We start from the raw sequence: 24113 nt of genomic DNA, 5'->3' as shown, positions 1-24113 counted from the left end.
CTGGGTTGTGGGCACATCCCCAGTGGGAGATGTGCAGGAGGCAGCTCATCGATGTTTCTTTCCCATCGATGTCTCTAACTATCTATCTCTCTCCCTTCCTCTCTGTAAAAAATCAATAAAATATTTAAAAAAAAAATAGTGCCCTTATTTATATCTTGATAAATATATATAAATTAGCCTCTAGCAACCCCCAAATGAAAATTATCTGGGGAGGAAGGTGCTACTTTTAAGTGCACTTGGGTTACTGCCTGGAACCAGCTCTCGAGAAAAAAAAACAAACAAAAACATTTTGTTTCAAGCCCAGCAGCATATTTGCAAAATAATTATTAGTCTCTTTAGAGGAAAAAAAAAATCTGCTTCTCTTAGAATTGTCTAAAAGTATGCCATGTAAGCTCACAGGCTCTTCAAATTTAGTATTTGCCAACTAGGGTAGATACAATTTTAACATAACCCTTGTAAGAAGAAAGCGATTGATTCATTGGCTGCTGACAAGAGTTCACATTCTTTTTGTTTTTCTCCGAGGATGCATCTGCTTCCTATTCGGAACGTGGTTCTACTTACAATCTAATTGTGCTACCCTACACTGCTCTATTATTTTCTGAGTCTGAGCCTACATTTTAGGCCAATCATCGAAGAGGACAGGAAGACTTGGAAATTGAAGGCTACACGTAGACATACTCGTCTGGTTTCATATATATATATATATATGTCTGTGGAGCTGCTCCATATTGTGTAAGCATGCCGTCCTATTCTTTAGGCTTGTCCTCACAATTTCCTGGGATAGGTCAGAATTATTGTCTCCATATGAGGTGTGATATGTGTCATCTAATGATAAATGGTTGAATGATTTAAGTACTTATTTTGGCTTCAAAATGACTTTGCTCCTTTCACTGGGTCTCGGGCTATATAGTTAGGATATTTTGTCCAGATGTATAGATGGAGACTTTAAAGAAAACAAAAAATCATTCAGACGCTACTAAGTTTAACTATTAAAATATCACTGTGGGTAGTGATTAAATGTGTATCCACGGAGTACTATAGTAAATGAGATAACAATGTAAAGCAACTATTACATATGTAAAAGCTAAATTCAAGTTCAGATCTCATCTTTTCCACATTGACTGAGTATATGTAAGTTTTGTTGTAATGTCATCCCATTCCCTAGAAAACCATCAATTTAGTAACATTCACATGTATACATGCCATCATCACTTGGAGTTAGGTGTACCTGAACTCTTGGAAGCAGCTGCATATTTAAGTTTGGTGCATACAGCTGAAGTCTTTTGAGTTTCTTATTCTTCTCTCTAGAGATCAAATTGTTAATTAGGAACTTTCCTAATCACTTCTGCTTAGCATAGGAAAACCTTACTGCAAAGGCTAGGACAAAAGATGGATCCTACCTCACAACCAAATTAACGCATATTCATCTTAAGGTGTAAAGCATAAAATCCAAGATTATAAAAATTTAAAAAATATATTTTAAATATCCACTAGAAAATACTCAAGTTCAAGATAAATTTGTTGGCTTGTGGATCATAGAGAAACATGTAGAATCTGAAATGAAACAAGTTATGGTTTTCTATGTCCTGAAATGCAGGGCCAAGAACATGTAATCAGGCTTAATGTAATTTGCAACAACATTGGTTTTTGGAAGAACCAAAAACTTTATGCAGTAATGATTAATTATAAAAAATTATTTTTAATTGGGAGGAATATTAATGTAGAAGTAAAACAAAATTCTAAGTTGATATCAACAGAATAATTTGTATTATCTTTTCTATACATCTTTGAAATTACTGATACATTTGTAAGTCAGAGATAGACCTAATTCAGGGAATCTTACATTAATTTCTGGGATCTAAGAGTGTCTGAAGATTATGCAAGCAGAATATTATGCCAATATCTTCTTCTAATACAGGTGGCTATCAAATTAAAGATTTGTTTTATGTTGGTTTCTATTTATTTTATTTTGCTTATAATTCCTATATGAATGTAAATATACCAAAATACATTTAAAGTCCTATCTAAAACCAGTAACTTTTTCTGAATTTAAAAACATAGTTATAATGATTAGTTATAAAAATAATATTTATTGTCAACAATCACAGACTAAGTAGTTCAGCAAATTCTTATTTCTAGAACAAAACAATCACTCACTACTTTTTCTTACATTGTCCTGAGATTCTGCTTTAAAGTGTCACACAAGCACCCAGGCTTAAAGAGCAACCAATGTCAGTAGGATTTTTTGACAGGCTATATACTTCCCTAAATCATAGATCTCATCTATGGAATAAGATGGTTCAACTAGATCACTTCTAATCATTAGACCCCTGAGGCATGATCTGGCTCTAGGTCCATTAAGGGACTCTCTTTCCTGTGTTTAATGCATATATTCATACTCTGTTATTATTTTTTATCCAGTAGAAAATTTTATTTGGTATCCAAACACCAAATTTCATTTGGAAATGATAATGTGTGTATGCATGTAAGTGTGTGCATATGATCAAACAAAACCATATAAATGCCCCCCTGGAAGATCAAGATTAAAATGAATCTCATCTATTGCAAACTTCCAACACAGAATCCAGTATTTCCTCACTCTTGCACTTCTACTTTGGACAGCAATACCTATGAAGGCTAGACAGATCTCATTTATTAATTACTCATCTCTAACGCACATCTCAAACTTCATCCACATACCCTCTATTGTTTCCCATAACACTTCCTAAAACCTACTATTAATCTTTGAAATATCTATTAAAGGTCATCAGTTTCCAAAGTAATTGTGACTTAATTTCCCCTATTTTTTAAAAACATATTTTTTCATTGATTTCAGAGAGGAAGGAAGAGGGAGAGAGAGATGGAAATATCAATGATGAGAGAGAATCATTGATTGGCTGCTTCCTGCATCCTCCCTACTGAGGATCAAGCCGGCAACCAGGCATGTGTTCTGTCTGTGAATTGAACTGTGACCTCCTGGTTCATAGGTTGATGCTCAACCATTGGGTCACATAGGCCTGGCTAACCCTCCCTATTAATAAACTCACCCTGATGTATTAAAATAGATTTCTGGCATCATAATTGGACAACTGTTTAATACCAGACATTGACCTCCATTTTATATTCCCTGTAATGATAATACCCTTGCATATTGACATTTTTTTCTGAATTTTCTATGCTAAAGTATGGCATTCCAAAGTGACTGAAATGGCTTTAGTCAAGCACCTCCTGCCACATGAGGGGAATGGGATATGAACTGCTGCATAATTGAGTCTGGTGTGACTTTTCTAGTCTGTCACACAATTCTGGAGTTATATTAAAGAAGAAGAATATGATTTTGATCTTGAGCAGGGTACCCCAGAATACCTGATTCTATCCTTGGTATATCCACTCCGACCTTCAGAATTATACCAAAGAAATAAACTAAGCCTTTAGTATTATCTAGGCAACCCAAACTGTGATGTGTACTTAAGCTGGATATGTAGTTAGGGGAGCACACTTATCTTTTCAAAGCTAGAAGTCTAAATAATATTGCTCCTAAGTGAAACCTGAATCCACAGTGGGCCCCTCCAATGAGAGAACAGCCTATCTACCGGTGTCATAAGGAATGGAAACAAAGGACAAACATCGGGTTTGCTCTTAGGCCTCATCCTGCCAGCACCTGCCACAAGAACTTTCAGGCTAGGATGGTTGCTCCTCATCCCCCTGTTGTGTGAAGAAGTCACAGTTCTTCACGTGGCGGACAAGAAAGGGGCTGGTGCTTCCCGGCACGGAGTTCTCACTCACTCTGAAAACTCATCTCCTACCAACTACCATCAGTTTCCTCCAACTTCCTTAATTCCTGTAATTCCGTTCATCCTTTCTATATGCCAACTATATGCATAGTTGATTCTGATCAATTCTTGGACTTGGTTGTGGGGGTTTGTGGCTGGTGGAAGGAAAACAGGGGAATGTGAGAAATCTTACACTTACCCTGGTGGTGAAAAGTATTGATTTGTAATTTTAAAGTGAAAAAGTCTCAGTAGTTTTGATTTTTTTTATTAAATGGCAGATGATGTACTTATGAAATATTGTATTGGTGGACTTAAAAGGCTATGATGTCGAATGGAATTTTCATTTGCTAGTTTTAAATAGGACTTTACCTAGTATACTAAAAATATAATTCACTCATAAATATAACAAAACTATCAATAAATGTTATTAGTAAGTTAAGACATACGTATAAAATATAGAGAGATTTTTACTTCCTAATTAGATATGGAAATGTTAAAGGCCATCTAATTAACTTTGAAACTTGTTTCTAGAATGTTAAGAATAATTGAAGATTAAATTGAATAGTTTGACTATTTTTATCTTGTAAAAGTGAATGAATATTGATTTTCTTTAGAAATAAGTGGAAGAGGTTTTATTTTTTGAGAAGAAAAGGTAGATTTGCTTTTTTGTTGTGGTAAAAGTCACAAAACCCAAAATGTATCCTCATAACAAATATTTGAGTGCATAAATACAGTATAATGAACTATATGCACATTGTTGAACATCGGATCTTAGATCTGTTATATAGGCTCTTCATTTCTAAATTCTTTTGTTGAAAGTTCATGTAGCCTTAGGATTCTTTCACCTTCTTCACATTTGTTCTTTGTACTCATCACCGTAATGTGGTTAAGACCTGCTACCAGACCCCTGTGCTTGCATTCCAAGGCTCTCATTACTGCTGGGTAACTTGTATTCCAGTATTAAACGAAGACAGTGATTGTGTTGACTCCATAGGATTTTAATGAAGATCAAATAGGATAATGTGTGCAAAGTTATAGACAAGAACTTATAAATAATAGGAGATATCTTACCAGGTCTATTGTTTTTAATAATACATTCCAGTCTAATATAATGATAACTGCTGAATTCAAGCTCCAGACCAACATGATTCAATATACTTTTCTATGAAGATGAAAATGCCATCCAGCTCTGCTCTCCAACATGGCAACTATTATCTACATGTGGCTAGTAAAGTGTTGAAACATAGCTGTTGTGATGAAAGAGCTGGGTTTTTAATTTTACTTAATATAAATTTAAACAGCCACATGAGGCCAGGGATTATTATATTGAATAGCACAACTGCATCTTTATTTTTCACTTTTTCCAAGACCTTAAGTTCTCAAAGTTATAACATGTCTTACATGCTACTTTTCTGAATTCCCTATTTCAGTTAATGGCATCGCCGTTCACCAAAGCAACAACATTCAAATGCTATGTGATGTATTAGGATTCATTCTGAAATGAAAAGAGCATGACCTTTGAATCAAACACACCTGGCTCCAAATAGGGCATCTCCATTTCCTTGCCATTTGACCTTCGGCAAATTAAATAACCTGCAAGAGTCTCATTTTTTCCATTTTTAAAATAGAAATAAATATGTGTATCACACAAGGCTATTATCAGGATTAAATTGCATAGCATATGTAAAACACCTGGCAGAGTGCTGGGCATATAAAACGTATATATTTCATACATATACATTACCTCTCTCCTTGCCTCCCATTTCAAATGGATTAACAGGTCCTATTGATCTCCTGCTGAAATATTTTATTAGTCTTCCTTCTCTTTTTTCTTCTCATTGAATAGGTTCTCATTAAACTCCTTCTCATCAAATGTTTCTAGTAGAACAGCCTTTTACTCAATACTTCTTCTCCAGCTCTGTTTTAGTCATCTCTCTTATCTAATCCATCCTCTACGTTTCTACAATATATCTTTTTAAAACAGAGCCGGAATATCATTCACTATTTATTGCTTTATACATTTACTACCCAAGTATGTACGTATGTATTGCATGGTTCTAACTGTTATAAAGTGGCATCACCAATGTATTGAGGTGCAAATACCCTTCTGTAACTTTGACACTTGTTTCTTTGGAGTTTCAGGTGCACATATTCACCTTTATTAATTTTTATTTTTATAGCACATTTTAAAAATATATGATTGTAAGACACTTTCTAAAAATGTCAAAAAGGTTTTAAGGAAGTATCTTATGGACACTTTCAGATAGAAAAATAAAAATTACATATTATAAGGATATGCTCCACAGAATTTCTCTATTAAACATTAAAGCTCTAAAAATCTGAATGGCAAGCAGCTTTCCAGGGATTTAAATATAGACAAGAGCTTATGAAGACCTTGGTGGGAGGGTCTTATCTCTAATGGAGATCATAATAAACGGGTGTATAGGAGGCCCCCAAGCTTGCAAAGGGATTGCACCTATTTTGATGGAAAGAGGTGCCAAGAACTGGGAATGGTCCGAGATATTACTAACTAACCCGCCAAAGTTCCATGGGTACAGGTAGCAGTCACGAGACTCCCGGATCAGAAACGAAGAGTAGTTTATCACAACTGAGGACAAGAGTATCAGTACCAGTTCGCCAAGTCTCAGTTCCCACAGTGCAAAGCAAAGAGGACCACATGACATTGAACACACTGAGGATCATGCTATTGGAGAACGCGACTGAATTTAGAAGACTGTATCTTTTCTCGTGGTTGGTAAACCCGCCTGATACTTAACATGGAGGGAGACAGTGTATTTCTTATACTGTTGAGTAAGCAAATCTGTCCTGTGGCTCCAAAGATAGAAACTATGGAGTCTTGTCAAGGTAAGCAAACTCGACCTTGGACCCAAAGAGAGACACTCTGTGTGTCTTTCGGGACTGTGTGCTATACCCTTGAAAAGATATTCCTGAACGAACTGTCATGCCTCATTCACAAGACATTCAGAAGCAAAAGAGACCCACAAAGAGTTATCTCCTGACCTAAAATGGAGGCAATTAAAAATGAATGAGTATCATCCACTCAAAGACCATCATTTTATACATTACATTTCCCCAAATTTTGTTGAGAATTTTTGCACTGATGTTTTTGGAGGATAGTTGTTAGTACTTGTAAATGTCTTTGGTTCGGAGACCAAGGTAAAGCTGGACTCATAAAATGAATTAGAAAGTACACCCTCTTCAATTTTTCTGAGTTTTCATAGAGTTGGTAGCTTTTTATCCTTGACTGGTAGGTGTGTTTCCTTCAGAAATCACCTGGACCTTATGTTGTTTTTGTTGGTTTGTTTGAAAAAGGGTTTTAACAATTAATTTAATGGATATAACGCTGTACAGGTTATCTAATTCTTCTTTAATGAACTTTGGTAGTTCTTGTCTTTCAACATATTCTCCCTTTTATCTAAGTTTTAAAATTTATCATCATTAAAACATTTTTCATAATACTTCATTTTCCTCTAATATCTGAAGAATCTGTATAAATGTCACTGTTGTTACTCATGATATCAGTAATTTATGTCTTTTATCTTTTTGTTCTTATTGGTCTAGCTAAGCGTTTATCAATTGATCTCAAAGAACTATATTTTTTATTGATTTTTCTCTCTTGTTTGGCTTTCTACTTCATTAATATCTTTTCTGCTTTTATTACTGCCTGACTTTTGATTACTTACAGTTATATTTGTTCATCTTTTTCTCATTTCTTAAGGTGGAAGCTGTAGTAAATGATTTAGTACAGGTAATTAGCATTTTTTAAAATAGGGATTTAATACAGGTATTTGATTATATGCTTGATCTCAGACACTCCAGTTTTCATTTCTAGAGACTTGGTTGAATTTTTTAATAGTATGCACATCTCTACTTAACTATTTGATCCTATGGGATACAGAAATTACTCTTAATGTGTTTGCAAAGGCTAATGTCTATGTTAGTTTTGATTCAGTTTCAATGTATTGATTTTTCTCCTCATCATAAGTTTTATTGTTCTGCTTCTTTGTATTCCTCGGTATCAAATGTTTGGCCCACCGGCCTGGGGTTTTCTTCTCTCTTGACTCTTAGTGCCTCGAATCTTTGCTATCTCTGGTGACCTCCAAAACCTTCAAACATAATCTTTTATCAACCTCACTTTTCTAACTGTTCTAACCAAAAATAACATTACATGCAAAACATATAAAGAACTCAGATAACTCAATACCAAACAAACAAACAATGCAATTAAAAAATGGGCAGAGAACCTGAAAAGACACTTCTCCCAAGAAGACAGACAAATTGCCAACAGATATGTGAAAGAATGTTCAAGTTTACTAGCTATTCGGGAAATGCAAATCAAGACTACAATGAGATACCACCTTACACCTATTAGAATAAGACCAGTAATAACAAGTGTTGGAGAACTTGTGGAGAAAAAGGCACCCTCATTCACCGCTGGTGGGAATGTAAACTGGTACAGCCACTATGAAACACAGTCTGGTGGTCCCTCAAAAATTAAGAATAGAGTTACCATATGACACAGCAACCCCTTTTCCAGGAATCTATCTGAAAAATTTGAAAACACTTATTTGCAAGAAAAGTGAATCCCATGTTCACTGCCACATTATCCATGATGTCCAAGACATAGAAACAACCAAAGTTTCCCTCAATAGATGACTGGATAAAGAAGATGTGGTATGCATATACAATGGAATACTACTCAGCCATAAGAAAAGATAAAATACTTCCATTTGTAATAACGTGGATGGATCTCGAGAATATCACGCTAAGCCAAATAAGTCAGAAAATGTCAAGAACCATATGATTTCACTCATATGTAGGTTATAAAACTGAAAGCAACAAATTAATAAACAAGAAAAACAAGCAAATGCTCATAGACACAGACAACAATATGGTGCTTACCAGAGGGAAGGGGATAAGGGAGTATAAGAAGATTTCATTTTGGGTGATGGGCACTGCAATGCAATATACAGATGATATATTATAGAAATGTACACTTGAAGCCTATATAATCTTATTAACCAATAAAATTAATTAAAGCATTTTTAAAACACAATATGTACTGAGCATTGTGCTAAATCATCCTATATAATAAAAGGCTAATATGCAAATCAACCGAATGGCTAAAGGACAGGTCACTATGATGTGCACTGATCCCCCAGGGGGCAGATGCTAAACGCAGGAGCTGCCCCCAGTGGTCAGTGCACTCCCACAGGGGGAGTGCCGCTCAGCCAGAAGCAGGGCTCATGGCTGGCTAGCACAGTGGTAGTGGCAGGAGCCTCTCTCACCTCCGTGGCAGTCAGACATCCCTCGAGGGCTCCTGGACTGTGAGAGGGCACAGGCTGGGCTGAGGGACCACTCCCAAGTGCACAAATTTTGTGCACCAGGTTTCTAGTTTAAGTATATTATCTTATTTACTCTACACAACAACAACATTAAGACTGGGTAATTCAAATCTTACCACAAAGACTGTGTTATACTCTCTTCCCCAAAGACAACATATCTGGTTTTTGTTTTGTTCATTAGAAATCATATCACAAATTACATGTTTTTGTATCCTAGGAGTTACCCTTGAAATGAGATGATTGGGTTTCTGACAATTTTATTTTCATTTGCAATTATGGAGAGAATGCATTTTAGAATTAGAGGTTGCTAGCAGGTCCACCCTGGGTCCTTGCTATAATATTACACATCCTATTCTCTGCCCAGCAGCAGTGAATAATTCTGGCTAGGGAACTGCTATTACTTAGCCACCCCTCCTGCTGGCTGAATGCTTGCTTCATTCAGAGTGTACACCTCCTTCCCTTTACCTCCTTCTGTGCCTGCTCCCTCTCTGTGCCCCAATTGCCTACTCTGACAGCCCCAACGTAGTCCCTCATCACCCACTGCTTACCTTGACCATGAGTTCCATCACTGCCCAACACAATGCTTTGCCTACCATGATTCCCTAAAAAAAATGACACTATTTCCTCCCCCTGAGGAACGAAACTATCCCAAATCCTGTCACCTCCACTCTTTCAGCTGATCTGAGAATAAGACTGGAAGTGCACAGCCCCTTTAGTGCAGGCTACAAAGTGACTCATCAGGGAAGGTCACTCACTCAGTGGCAGCCCAGAATCCAAGCCCATATCTCTTGGTTTGACTTGAACAGAATAACAGGAAATCAAAATTATACTGTTCACATCAGAAAAGAAGGAAAGTCTATTTCTCTATGCAAATCTACAGCATTATATGTGAGTCTTCTAAAAAGCAGAGACCCAAGTAAATATACAAAGATGTACCATATTTCCACAATTCAAAGCTCACCACTTTTCAACATTTTTACATTCTTGTAGCTTACTGTGGTAAATATATACATAATCACAGCACTTTTTGCTTCTTTGTTTTTCCTGAAAAATATTTAATTAAAAGTATGTTTTGGAATCCAGGAAATTAGTATTTACCGAGTTGTCAATGGATATTTGTCTCTGTAGACATCATAGACTTCAGGCTCATTATGCAATTTATGCTCTTAGTACATAATTAAACCAGTTTCTATTGACAAGCTTTGGTCATAGCAAAACACAAATAAGTTCAGGAAGATAAAAATCATTCCTTTCTTTTTCTCCATCTGTACACATTTCTGTTTTTAAAATGCCATATTTACTATAGCACCATACACTATCAGTTGTGTTAACAATTTTTTACCTTAACTAATTGTAATAATGGCAATTTGAGTAAAAAATGATATATTTTATTGTAATCATTTAAACAATTTTGTATGGACTTATATTTTCTTGAGGAAAGTTCTTGGGATTTTTAAAAAATATGTTCAGACCTTTGAAAGAAAGGTAAAACAGTTTTGAAATAATTTATATTGTAGTACTTTTATTCAATTTTACATTAAAGCAAAAAATCAAACATATTTTTCTTTAGCCTTTAGGATTTGAACTCCTATGATCAATAACATAGGCTGTCATAAGGCATTTGACTTATTTCCCCTCAAAGTGCATACAGAGGTCCTCTCTTAGGACTTTGCTTCTTTCACAGGAAGAATTCCTGCACAGGCTATGAAAATTATACTTAGGTTTAATTTTGTAACTATATAAACCCATCCTGTTGTAGTAGGCACTAAATTATGGGTTCTTAAAGATGGTTTCATGTGATTTTATTTGCTTTGTTTTCAGTATTTGGTATGAAATTGGCAATAGGTAATGCATTATTATGCACTTATGGTCTCTCTTCTGGATGCTAGTTTTCTGCTGATGTTAAAAGAAATTCCGTCTGATAAATTGTCAGTAAAAACCATATCTGTAGTTAAAGTGTTTGAGTTACACTTTATATTCCTTTGAGTAAAAATAGAAACTTTACGTGTTGAAAAATTGCCATGCACCAAATGTGGCAAATTTGCAGTTTCTTCATATATAGAGAGAGTCAGGAACTCAATATACATGAACACGACTGCCTCAGTATCTATTCCAAAGAGTGAAGAATTCTCATTTTGAAAGGTATGTTAGTAAAGGCACTATTCATATATATAAAAGCCTAAGCGACCATTAAAACCGAACGACCGGAATGACCGGTTGACCAGTCGCTATGACAGGCACTGACCACCAGCGGGCAGATGCTCAATGCAGGAGCTGTCCCCTGGTGGTCAGTGAGCTCCCACAGCCAACCTCCCATGGCCCCTTCCCCCAGCCAGCCAGCTCCCATTGGCTCCTGGTGCTAAACCATTCGTAGAGACCTGCTTCTGGGTTGGGGTTTTGTAGGTAGCAGAGCAGCTCCCCCGCTGCAATCTATTGAAAGTCAGCCCTCAACACAAGGGTTTGTCTTGCTCTGGTCCTCTCCCTTCCCTGGGAGCTGCCAGCCCATCTTGGTGGTGCTACAGGCAGCGGTGAGGGAAGGAGGAAGTGGGGAGGCGGGGAACTTTGTGGTGTGCAGGGCAGTGGCTGGCGGCAGTGTCTGGCGTCCAATCCTTTTGTGCTTGGCCCGGCGACGTTCGCCTCCTCTCCCAACCCCGCCAGGGCCTTCGGCTGAGGTGGGGAACCAGGAATTGGGTGGCTGCAGACACAGCCACTTTCCCAGGGGGGCCAAGGGCCAGCTACCTCCTTGGGGCTGGCAGCCAACCTCCTGTGGTCCCTCTCCTCATCCCCCTCCACCCATGCAAAAATTTGTGCACCAGGCCTCTAGTGTATATTATATATTCTGACTCTAAATTTAAGATGCCCCGGAATTTAGACTGCTTTAACATTAAAGTTATAGTATTTTCCATCTCATTACACTTTAAAAATAGAGTATGCTAAATCCTTAACAGAGTAACTGAAACAGCATTGTTGCATGAGCTGATGTAATGTTACATATTAATGACCTTTGTCATAATTTTAGTTATTCTCCTAATGACTTTTTAAGCACTTTAATGTCTAAGTAATGTTGCCCTTTTAAATTTTCTAATTTTAACCTTTCTCTAAATCATGAGAATAACATTTGACTTTTGTTGCATAGGAAACTTAACTTCAGTTACTTTTAACTAATATATTAGATATAACACCAAACACAAACAATGAAAGAAAAGGTAGATATGACACTACCTTTTATAGAATAACTAGGGGCCTGGTGCACGAAAATTCATGCACTCAGGGGGGTCCCTCAGCCTGGCCTGCACCCTCTCACAATCCAGGACCCCTTGGGTAGGGTCCCTAGCCCTGGCCTGAGATCAGCGCCTATCAGGGCTTTCTTTCCCCCAGCTGCAGGCAGCTGGCCCTACCCCCACCACTGCCACTGCCTCTGCCACTGCTTGCCATCTGTGTAGAGCTTCCTCCCTTACCCTGCCACTGGTGGCCTCCCTCTGCAGGCAACAGGCGTGGGGTGCAATGGCTTGACTGGCCTGGGCCTCCCTCTGCAGGCGATCACTGGCCAGCCACACCTGCCACAGAGTCGCCTCTGGTAGCCTAGGACTCCCTCTTTCTGTGCTAGGGGGTGGGGCCAGTCCTGTGAGAAGCCTTCTGCCTACCTGATTGCCCCTAACCACTCTGCCTGCCTGCCTGATCACCCCTAACCACTTGCTTGGGAGCAGATCCAGCCCAGCGAGGGGCTGTGGTGGTTTTGGTCTCTGGTCATTCTGGTTGTTACGCTTATGGTGGCTGGCCTTTTATTATATAGGATATTACTGATGATAATATAACATAGTCAAATGTTCCAGGTACTGTCTTGCGGTCTTTAAATAGTAGACTAGGGACAGGTTATGCTCTCTTGGTGTCCGTAGTCCTTTTTTTAAAATTTAAATTATTTATTGTTTAAAATATTACATAAGTCTCCTTTCTCCCCCATTGACCACTTTCCAACTGCCCCTACCCCCCAGCACATGCCGTCATCCCCCGCCCCACTACCGTCCGCCCCCCGTCTGTGTCCATGGTTATATTCATAAGCATGCATACAAGTCCTTTGCTTAATCTCTTACCCCCTCACCCCCCACCTTCCTTCATAGGTCGGACAGTCCGTTCGATGCTTCTATGACTCAGGTTCTCTTTTTGTTTATCAGTTTATGTTGTTCATTATATTCCATAAATGAGTGAGATCATGTGATATTTATCTTTCTCAGGCAGGCTTATTGTCTGGAGTCCTGCTAGTCTTTGATAAAAGGTCAGCACATGCTAGGTGAGCATTGTCAAAACCAATTTGTTTGTCCCATCAGTATAGTTTTTATGATTGTACCTTCAACATGTTTTTTTTTTTTTGTATTTAAATTCTATTAAATGCTATTGAACTTTTACATTATATACAATGCAAAACATGCACAGAGTAATGGAAAATGGGAGATAAAATTGAACATCACTAGAACCAGGTTCTCTTACTTTGCTCTGTGGACCATGGCACTGGATTCCTGAAGCCGGCCCTTCTACCTGCAGAAGTGTGTTCCAACCTCCCCTCCGCGTAGTGAGAGACTTTTTGAAAAACTATAAAGAAGTGGAATTCTCCGTGTCATCAAGAGACACTCAGTTTAGTCTAGTGGTCTTAGCTTATTTCTGTCTTTCTGAGCATCTTATGACTTTTCCAATTTTTTTTGGGAATTCACAAATATATGACTTTCATGCAACTGAAAGATTTCTCTAAATGTTGGTACCCCTGCCACAAAAAAAGGGATCCTATAATTAAGCACCTATATGATATTATGTCCAAACCAAGGCACTGCTAATAGTTACTGTTTCCCAGAATAGCAGGCAGAAACAGTGCTGTCCTGGAAAATGGTGGCTTACCTTTACCCCATCAATAATGAGGTTACTATGAGGTGCAGGTGGAATAACCATTCTTCAATAGTATCTCCCCTGAAGCCCTTTGACTACGTAAAGGAACTTGTGCCTGGTGATTTAAATTCTCACTAATCTGCCTAGTGCTGGCTTTTATCTCCCTGTAAGTCTCTTGTTAAACAGACTTGGTTTTTGACATTTTATTAATATTTTCTTCCTCAACTTTTAAAATCTTCATATAACAATAAATTTAAAAATTGAATAAAATAGTTTGCTGTTTCCCAGCCCACCCCCATCCTATGTCAGACAGTGGCCAGGCTAAAATGTGTATGGGGAGAAAAGGACCAGACAAAGAAAAGTGTGTGTCTGAAGAGGAAGTTTGTAACATAAATAAAAAAGTACAGCCCCCAAATGGCCTTAGTTTTATATACCAGTCAAGTTGCTACGAAGACCAGTTTGGTGAAGACTGGAATGGGAAACAAACCTCATTCTGAGAAAGGAGGAGCATTTCTCTCTTTGTCAATTCAATGACACCACCTTAGACAGAAAGGGGTGACTTTGTTCCTTCACTCATTTATGACAGCACTGCCTCTAGTTTCGTTAGGCCACGTTAATGGTCTCTGACACTTGAGTACACGATCCCTGCACTCTGTAATATTAACTGGGGAGAGACATGCAGCAGATCAGAACACAAGACTTGGCTGGATGGAACCAGCTAAACTAAAATTAATGGGTTTTGATCTATCAGATTTTAGAATATATTTTAATTTAATTAATTTAAGTTTAAATTGAGTTCATTTCTCAGAAAAATTCGTAAGAGCACAGTTAATTAGCTCAGGTTCAAATTTGTCAGCTGGTTCTAATTTGATGAGGGATTTCTTCTAGGTTCTTAATTGCTATATTTGCCTTTTGAAAATCACAAATTCAAAGTCCAAGGAAAAGCCGCTAGCCAATTGCATTAATGCTTTGCAGAGAAAGCATACATTATCCAGAAGCATTACTGGAACTGTGTGCATATTTTGAAAAAAAAAATGAAATTAATGTGTGATAGCAGAACTGTAATTATGCTTTTCAGATATCACTGGAAGTTCAGTGGGAAAGTCTGTGTATTAAAAAAATAATGCATTGTATTGAACAGAAGTGTTACAAAACAGTGAGCATAATGCTTTTGGAGAATGGCAAGTTTAAAGGACATTTTTTTTTTCATTTCAATTTTAAAAATGCAACTAGTATAAAAATATTTTGCCTATGTAAATGTTCTTTTTGAAAAATAGATGGCAGAAAGTCATTTAAACAATCCATTTTCATCCTTAGTGAAGATGGTATTCTATGAAACAAAGTAGCACATCTAACTCTTTCAATGTATGGCCTTAATTATCATTTAGAACTTAAAATTTTTCTGTAATTCTTTTTTTTTAAACTTTATTGTTGAAAGTATTACAGATGTCTCCCTTTCTCCCCATTGACTTCTAGTCCACCCCTGCCTCCCACCCCAGGCCTTCCTTACCCTATTGACTGTGTCCAAGGGTTATGCATGTATGCACACAAGTTCATTGATAGATCTCTTCTAACCCACCCACATACCCACCTTCCCTCTGAGGTTTGACAGTTTGTTCTATGCTTCTATGTCTCTGGATCTATTTTTGAACAAAATAAAGCGATGAACAAAAATAGACCTATAATTCTTTACATTTAAAGCAATATGTATCTTTTCATTTACATTGAGTCAGAATGCTATTCCCATTTCTATGGGAAAATTATGAAAGAAGAACAATGTCTTTAATTAGATAAGTTTGGGGTGACTATGATGAGCCTATTCATTATAAGCAACTAGAGGCCTGATGCACAAAATTCGTGCAAGAATAGGCCTTCCTTCCCCCTCTGGCCACTGGCAGGAATCCGGGACTGGGCTTGCCTCACTGCCCTGGTTTCGTCCAGAAGGTCGTTTGGAAGGATGTCTGGAAGGATGTCTGGACTATTACGCTTTTATTATTACAGATGTCTCAAGAAAATAAATCTTAAAATTAGGTATTGACTAGTTATATTTTCACAATGATGCTATTGTAATGGAAACTGATGCCTATGGCATGTAGGTTATTAACATTTTGGAAATATGAAATTATTGTTCAAATGTATTGCAATTTTATGAATTGTTAGTTTCAGGGTTAAATTATTTTGTGTTTCAGTAGTATTATTTTATTTGTAGATTATTTCATAACCCTAAAAATATATTATAGTGACTGTTCTTAGGTTTATTCTGAATGTTTAATCAATCTTCCACTGATATGCAATTTGCAATAATAATTAAATTATAAATCAAATGGCTCTTTAGTTGCCTAATTTATAATATGAAAGGCACTATGTAATAATAGACAAGACTTAATTCTTAATTCAAACAACTCAAATCAAGTCCCAAACAGTTAGTATCTATATGAACTGTGACAAGTTGCTTAAAGTTTCTGAACTTAAAGCTTTTTATTTCTAAAATACAAGTAACATAACTCACATGGTGCTGTGAGAATGTAAAGGAAGAGAAAGTGCAGTTATTAGCCTAGTGCAGTGGTTCTCAACCTGTGGGTCGCGACCCCTTTGGTGGTCGAACGACCCTTTCACAGGGGTCGCCTAAGACCATCCTGCATATCAGATATTTACATTACGATTCATAACAGTAGCAACATTACAGTTATGAAGTAGCAACGAAAATAACTTTATGGTTGGGTCACAACATGAGGAACTGTATTTAAAGGGCCAGAAGGTTGAGAATCACTGGTCTAGTGTCTAATATGAACAATTACCATTATTATTTTAGGTGTAAATTCCTAATACTAAAAATGATGTTCTCAATTCTTTCCTCCTACCTCCCTTCCTTCCTTCGTTCCTTCCTTCGTTCCTTCCTTTGTTCCTTCCTTCCTTCTTTCCTTCCTTCCTTCCTTCCTTCCTTCCTTCCTTCCTTCCTTCCTTCCTTCCCTTCCCCCTCCCCCCTCCCCCTCCCTCCCTCCCCCTCCCTCCCCATTCCCCCTCTCTCCCTCCCCCCTCCCTCCTTCCTCCCTCCCCCCCTCCCTTCCTTCCCATATATCTATCTGGCAGGATTTCACCTGTTCTATTATCCAGTGACTTTCTATTTCTAAGCAGACAACTATCTTGTGTCAGCTTAAAGTTGCATCGAAAACAACCAGATTGTTCAGTTAATGTGTTCAAAGACCATGAGGGAATACATTTAGACTTGATGGCTGGGACATACCTCTCAGAGGTCCTGGTTTCTAGTAATATTCTAAAATCCCAGACTGATACTATACTTGTAATATGCCGAATGAGATTTTAAAGCTCCACATAAACCTCCTTCTTTATAACAGCATTAATAAAATAAAATAATTAAGTTCGGAATGTATGCAAAACGCTTAGAGTTCCCTGGTATCAGATACTATAGTGTATGCCAGCTAATATTAATTTGAAATGAAATTTTGGAATCTTCAAATCATCCTTTGAATAATTAACTTAGTTTATTTTTGAGTTTAATTTCCTTGCTCAGAAAGTGTATCTTTTGTTATTGGGACAGAATGACACAAACCAGAAAGGTATTATATCTATTAGAAATACTCCCTGAGTCAGCTTAAACCCATTTCATCCCTAGGGTAGGGAGTCAAGTTTAAGGGAACTTTGCAGATTTCTCAATCAAGAGGTAGATGAAACACAGGAACCATGGTGCATCAGACTCATTCAAAGCCCTAAATGTTGATTTTAAACGAATATAATTGAGTATTGCTTTGAATCTGCTCCATGAAGGCCTAGCATTGATTCTGAGCTCACAAATGGAACTTAGTATATGGGTAACAGTCTTCAAGGATATTGTATTAAACTATTGCTTCAATGTTAATAAAGAATTATAGGAAATCAAAATTATTTTCCCTCGAAGAGGGGAGACATTTCAAGGGACAAAACGGTAGGATACATTTTTTAAAAACTTTATCAGACCTTATGTGATTAACCACAGAGGGACATGCCAGTTCATATCGCTTTAAAAAATCTAGGAATATTAAAAACATTTATATACAATGGCAGCAACCAGCGGAGCTATAGTTAAAATGTATTTTGCCATTTCTCTGCCATGGTTGTCTTTGTGACCAACTGCCTACACTCTGTTCTTCTTTGGAGAACTGCCCTCCTCTGTGAATCACTTTCTATCCACTCACAGAGAACTGGAGGTGCCTGAGTTCACATCACTCCACAAGCTCAGTTGCCTCAGGAAGGGACAAAGCTGAGGAATCATTTGCACTTTATAGATCTCATGTAAGACCGACTGAAGCTGGCCTTTGAGGGAGGGACTTGGCCTGAAATCCCTTCCTTGCTTATTTGCCTCCCACCTTCTTTATGCTGTTCCTCCTAATTCCTTTCTGGTCTCTCCTAGGAGCACTTTTTAATTAACCACTTGCATACAAATCCCGTCCCAGATCCATTTCTGGGAAATCCAACCTAAGGGAGATATTATGCACAAACACTCCTGTACAATAATTAGTTTCTTTTAGACCAACCTTTGCAATGACTAATCTGTCTGGTGAGAGAAAATACATATACTCAGTAAATTCATTAACGATATATTTATTGAGAAGCTCTGGGTGCTAGGCACTGAGTAGGCAAGTTGGACAAAGAAGAGAACAAGACTTCTCCCTGCCTTCATTCTGCTGATAGACTCAGCATGATATGAACAATATACTCAATTAGAGATGCAAGTATTTATACAAAGGAAACTTGCAGGTGTCCATGAAGCCGACATGGAGGAGTGAACTAGACTGGGCTTTCAGAGAAAGCGTAACTGAAGAAGTCAAATTTAAACAGAATCCTGAAGATGAGTAAGGGAATGGCAGGTGAATAGAATGGGGACACTTCCCCCAAAGAGGATGCAGCCAATGAGAAAGGCCCAGCGCAGAACAGAACGCCCACATGGCCTGGATATAATGAGCGCTGGTGAATGACCTAGGGCAGTGGTCAGCAAACTCAGTAGTCAACAGAGCCAAATATCAACCGTACTTCTTCAAAATAGACTCGCCCAGGCCAAAAACTAACTTCTGCGCATGGGCCACGAAGTCTCAATCGCACTGTACGTGCGCGCCTGCACGTGGTATTTTGTGGAAGAGCCACACTCAAGGGGCCAAAGAGCCGCATGTGGCTCGGGAGCCGCAGTTTGCTGACCACTGACCTAGGGAGAGGCCAGGGAGGTGGGAAGATGCCAAATCATCTGTCTCCTCGTAGTCATCACAAGGATGTCTGTTGTATCCTAAAAGCAATAGGTGCCCTGCAGAGCTTCCAAAAGAGAAGGGACATGATGTTTTTATTGCAGAAGATTGCCCTGCATGGAATACAGGAGATCATTCAGCAGGTCTAGCTGCTAGCTAAGTAGTAATGATGGTGGCTTTGGCTGATGTGTGGCAGAGGAGGTGGAGAGAAGTCAGTGGATGGCTTCAAAAGACAAGGAAAGAGACATGACTTGGAATGGTGAGTACACAATACAAGGTACAGATGATGTGTTACAGAATTGTACACCTTAAACCTATATATTTTTATTAACCAATGTCACCCCAATAAACTCAATAAAAATAACATTTAAAAAGTAGCACTGAAAAGAATTAGATATGGGGCCAGTGAAGAGGGGGATGTCAAAGAATATGGTCCCATTTCAATCATGAACACCTGGGTAGAAATTCAAATTACAGAGAAGACATTGACCACATGAAGGAAAGAAGATTTAGAGTCCTAATAGACACTCAAGGTATCAATTGCATATTCCAATATGTCCAATATATAAAGCAAGGATTGTCAGTGAAAAACACCTTTCATCTGTGTGTGTGTGTGTGTGTATGTGTGTGTATAGTTGCATCTCATACATATACATGAAATATAAACACATGTGGATATCTTTGAGGTTTTGATAAAGCATTTAACTTGATCCTGACTTTCTTAGATCTGAGACCATTTAGAATATAGAATTATTATATAGGTAGTATGTTAGTTGCCTAGAAAATCTATATGTATAAAAGCCTAAGTGATTGAATGACCCAGTGACTGGTTGACTGATCGCTATGATGCACACTGAACACCAGGGGGCAGATGCTCAACACAGGAGCTGCCCTGTGGTAGTGAGTGTGCTCCCACGGCCAACCTCCTGCAGCCCCTCTCCCTGGCCAGCCAACCTCCTGCGGCCCGGCCCCTCAGCCCAGCCAACCTCCCACTGCCCCGATTGGCCCCGATCGCCTGCCAGGCCGAGGGACCCCACCTGTGCACAAATTTGTGCACTGGGCCTCTAGTGTAAAGTATATAAAGGCTTTCTGCAAAATATTGTAGGAAGAAAGAGGGAAAGAAAGGAAGTTGGAGAAACAGGCAAAGAGAAAGAAGGGAAAAACAAAGTGAGAGGAATTGGTGGGAGGGAGGAAGAAAATAAAAATAGAAAGCAAGGAGCAAAGAAAGGAAGGGAACATGTTCACCTTTTCCCTATTAATTGTCACAGTCAGATTCAGCCCCATAACAAGGTCATTCCAGCTGTTATTAATGAAAACAAATGTATATACTGACTGGATCCTGCCTATATGATTAAAAAAATCTATTTTTTTTTCAATTGAGGGTTCAGACTTTTAATTTGGTGTTTCATCTTTTTAAAATAGATTGAATTGGATTTGGTGTGCTTGTAAATTTGGATTAAGGTTAGTCTGATCTATTCTATAAGCAAAATGCCTTATTATTTTTACAAACCATAGGTGAGATCAAAGCAATACATTTCCATTAACTAGACATTTTCCACTAAAGGTAAGTCATTTCTTGTTCCCAAGAGAATGTCTCAGAATAACTTAGAGAATGCTCAAATGCCACCCTGTATGAACTAGAATAGCCACATGCCTAGTGCAAATACAGTAGATGTCTTCAGTGTTTCCCAGCCTGCACTGCACATTTTGTCTTGTGATATGGAGAACTCTCCACTTGGCATTGCAATGGAAACGTTGTTGTGTTACAAGATTCTGTTTTTCATCTTCCTTCCGTAATAATCACTCTCTAATCTTTTTTCCTCTCTGTTGCCTCATTTTGCCTTCTCGGAACATTACACATGCTGAATACCATTATTACTTTTGGTTATTAACTAGGGATGGATTTGGAAAAAGTAATTTTGTGCCAGCTTGATGCAGCAGAATAAGCTGTCAAACATCCTAGCAGGTGACACGGTGCTGTCCTTCTGAGGGGTTACTGCACTGTGTGTGTTTAGTTGGAAGGTTAGAGGTAATCAGAGAGGATTATGGATGGCAGCTTTATTAAATATCTGCGGAGGTCTACTGTGGCTGCCAACAGATAATATGAGCTTCTGATATGAAAACAGGAAATTATTAATAAACTGCATTGGCTGTTCTGAATGCCCTTGCAAAAGTTTACCTAATTTTATTTTCCAGGGAGATGAATGTCAAGTATCAGATTTATTATTACTTAAGGTGTAGGCCTTTTACTCTTTGAAGTGATTCTCTTTTAATTTGTTAGATTTCCCTGGATGTTTGATGATATTAACATTGTTTAAACCAGGATGTTTCCATTCTCATTTTCTCGTAAGTACATTTTGACAGTTCAGAATTGAGCAGATTGTATGTGTCCTTTCTGATAGTGGGTGATGAAGCACGGTTTACCTGGAGACTTCGATCAGTATGTAAGTTGGCTCCATGCTTTTCTCCATTCGAATAAATCCATTTAGGACGCACACATCAAATGCAATTCTCAAACCTCTTTTGTGGAAATTTTCTAGAAGCGAAGAACTTTTATTTTGCTCATCTTTTAAAAGAATTCTTGCATGTCTTGAGGAAGAAACTGTTGATCTATTTTCATTGAATTACAGCAGAAAATCACACAGCGCAGCATTTTCAGAATGTCTACAACCATCTCTGATGTGCCTTTATCTCTTCACAGAGATGAACGATGCAGCGCCCTGCGTGGAGCACGGGGAAGTTTGACAGGCATTGAAACCAGAAAGGAAGTGTAAATTTTACTAATCAAAACATCTGTACTGTGCAGCCATGTACATTTCCCCATCAAGACATGAGAGAAATGTTAATTTTAGACGACTCTTTTTATGACCTATAATTACTGTCATTAAGAAAGCTCTGGAGACTTACAGGGAGCTTTGACTGAAATACAGTTTGACATGTTCTATAATTAATGCTGAATTAACATGCTACATTGAAGTGCCTTCGAAAAGAAAGGTTTCTTTTTCTCAAAGAGAAGTCAAAGAAATTGTATTACAGGAATGCCCGCCAGCACAGCAGTGTTTCAACTTATATTATTGAGCCCACGAAAAGCTGACTTCTCAGGTGCTTTAAAATTGCAGTTAAAACTTTCTTTGGTTTCAGTTTGAGTAGGGTATGTAGACATAAGTATAGATATTTGTTTTCAGGTTCTTTTTTTTTCACATTCTTGATGAAAGTTAATCATCAAAAGTAGCTAGTTGCTTTTGACATTTTAAGAACACTCTCAGAACTCTGAAACTAATAGAACATTTGATCAAAAAATGCACAATGAATGCTCCCAGTGTAGTCCTTTTAATGTTGTACTTTAAAGGGTGTTACTGGAGCCCTGGCTGGTATGGCTCCATTGATTGGGTGTCGTCCTGTGCACCAAAAGGTTGCCAGTTTGATTCCCGGTCATGTCACATGCCTGGGTGGCAGGCTAGACACCCCTGTAGGGGGCAAGCTGGAAGCAGCTGATCAATGTCTCTCTCTCTCTCCCTCTTCCTTCCTCACTCTTTCAAATTCAATAAAAAAATTTAAAAATGAAGTGTTACTGGAGTATATTCCTTTCCTGAAATATGAAATCCATGCAGGCGGGTAATATTGTCTTTAAATCCCTTGAAATTGGAATTATGCACAGTGCATACTGGGTGCTCAATAAATATTTGGTGAATGAATTAAGAGTATTAGTAATATATTGACAATATTTCAATGTGTCCCACGACCTCCTTCATACTACTGAAATATTCAAAAATTACTGAATTCACTGAAAAATGCTATCCTATATAATAAAGGGGTAATACGCAAATTGACCCTCACACCCTCACACAAGATGGCCACCCCATGTGGTCAAAGATGGCCACCAAAGGTGGCCAGTAGGGTAGGGAAGGCATTTAGGGGTGACCAGGCCAGCAGGGGAGGGCACTTGGGGGCAATCGGGCCAGCAGAGGAGCAGTTAGGCATTGATCAGACTGGCAGGCAGAAGCACAGAAGCGGTTAGGGGCAATTAGGCAGGCAGGCCAGTGAGTGATTGGGAGCTAGCAGTCCCAGATTGTGAGAGGGTGCAGGCTGAGCTGAGGGACACCCCCCATGTATGAATTTTGTGCACCGGGCCTCTAGTAACATATCTTTTTAGCAATAAACTTCCAATATGTAAAGTTTTGCATGTGTGTGATATGAAAAAACAAACAAACCATTTTTTAGAGTAATCTTTTAAATAAAAATGTTCAAATGAATCAAAGAGGAAAATATCATTTTTGTATAACAAAACCCTAACATACTTCTAGGTCAACTTCTTAATATTTAATTTATTATTTATGGCTTGGAAATTTAGGCATCTCATATTATTTTTGTTCAGAATTTCCAAACAATCTCAACACCTGAACTAATTCCTCCTTGTAAGAGGAATAACCTTGACATTGCAACTCATCTGCTGAATTAAAAACAAAGACAAATATGAAAACTGAAACTATAAGATACACAAATAGCCAATAGCCCAGAAAAACCAAAAGAGACTCTGGCATAAAAACCTATAATAAAAGGACACAGGTATGTCTCCTTCAACTTGGTGATATTGCTGTTATTGTTTCTGTGTGAACAAACGTGTTTGTTTTTATTAACATTGGTTTAGAAAAGATGCCATTATAGATATTTGTAATTATAGCGAAAAGAGAAGTACTATTATCAAGCTGCAAAGCAGGCCATCACATGAGTTTCTAAAATAGCTGAATTCAAATTGGATAAATGCATTAATATTGAAGGAAAAAATTCTCAAGCATGCTAAATTCCAAAAGAAAACAAAGATTTAAACAGTATAGGCAATCAAAATTAAGGACCAGGTCATATGC

General features: G+C 38.0%; 1 long non-coding RNA gene across 1 annotated transcript in view; it reads left to right on the top strand.

The window, feature by feature from the left end:
* Window positions 1-22143, top strand: part of LOC138992882 (uncharacterized) — a 35152-nt gene extending 13009 nt beyond the window's left edge. Inside the window, exon 3 of the long non-coding RNA XR_011468193.1 lies at window positions 21950-22143. This is a non-coding gene — a long non-coding RNA (uncharacterized lncRNA). The remainder of the gene's footprint in view (window positions 1-21949) is intronic.
* The last annotated feature ends 1970 nt before the right edge of the window (window positions 22144-24113 follow it).

The sequence above is a fragment of the Myotis yumanensis genome, unplaced genomic scaffold (assembly GCF_028538775.1).
Source record: "Myotis yumanensis isolate MYYU_CA2020_CCGP unplaced genomic scaffold, mMyoYum1.0.hap1 SCAF_15, whole genome shotgun sequence".
Classification (NCBI taxonomy): Eukaryota; Metazoa; Chordata; class Mammalia; order Chiroptera; family Vespertilionidae; genus Myotis; species Myotis yumanensis.
Note: the sequence above shows the minus strand (reverse complement) of the source record. Positions and strands in the feature narration are given on the sequence as shown.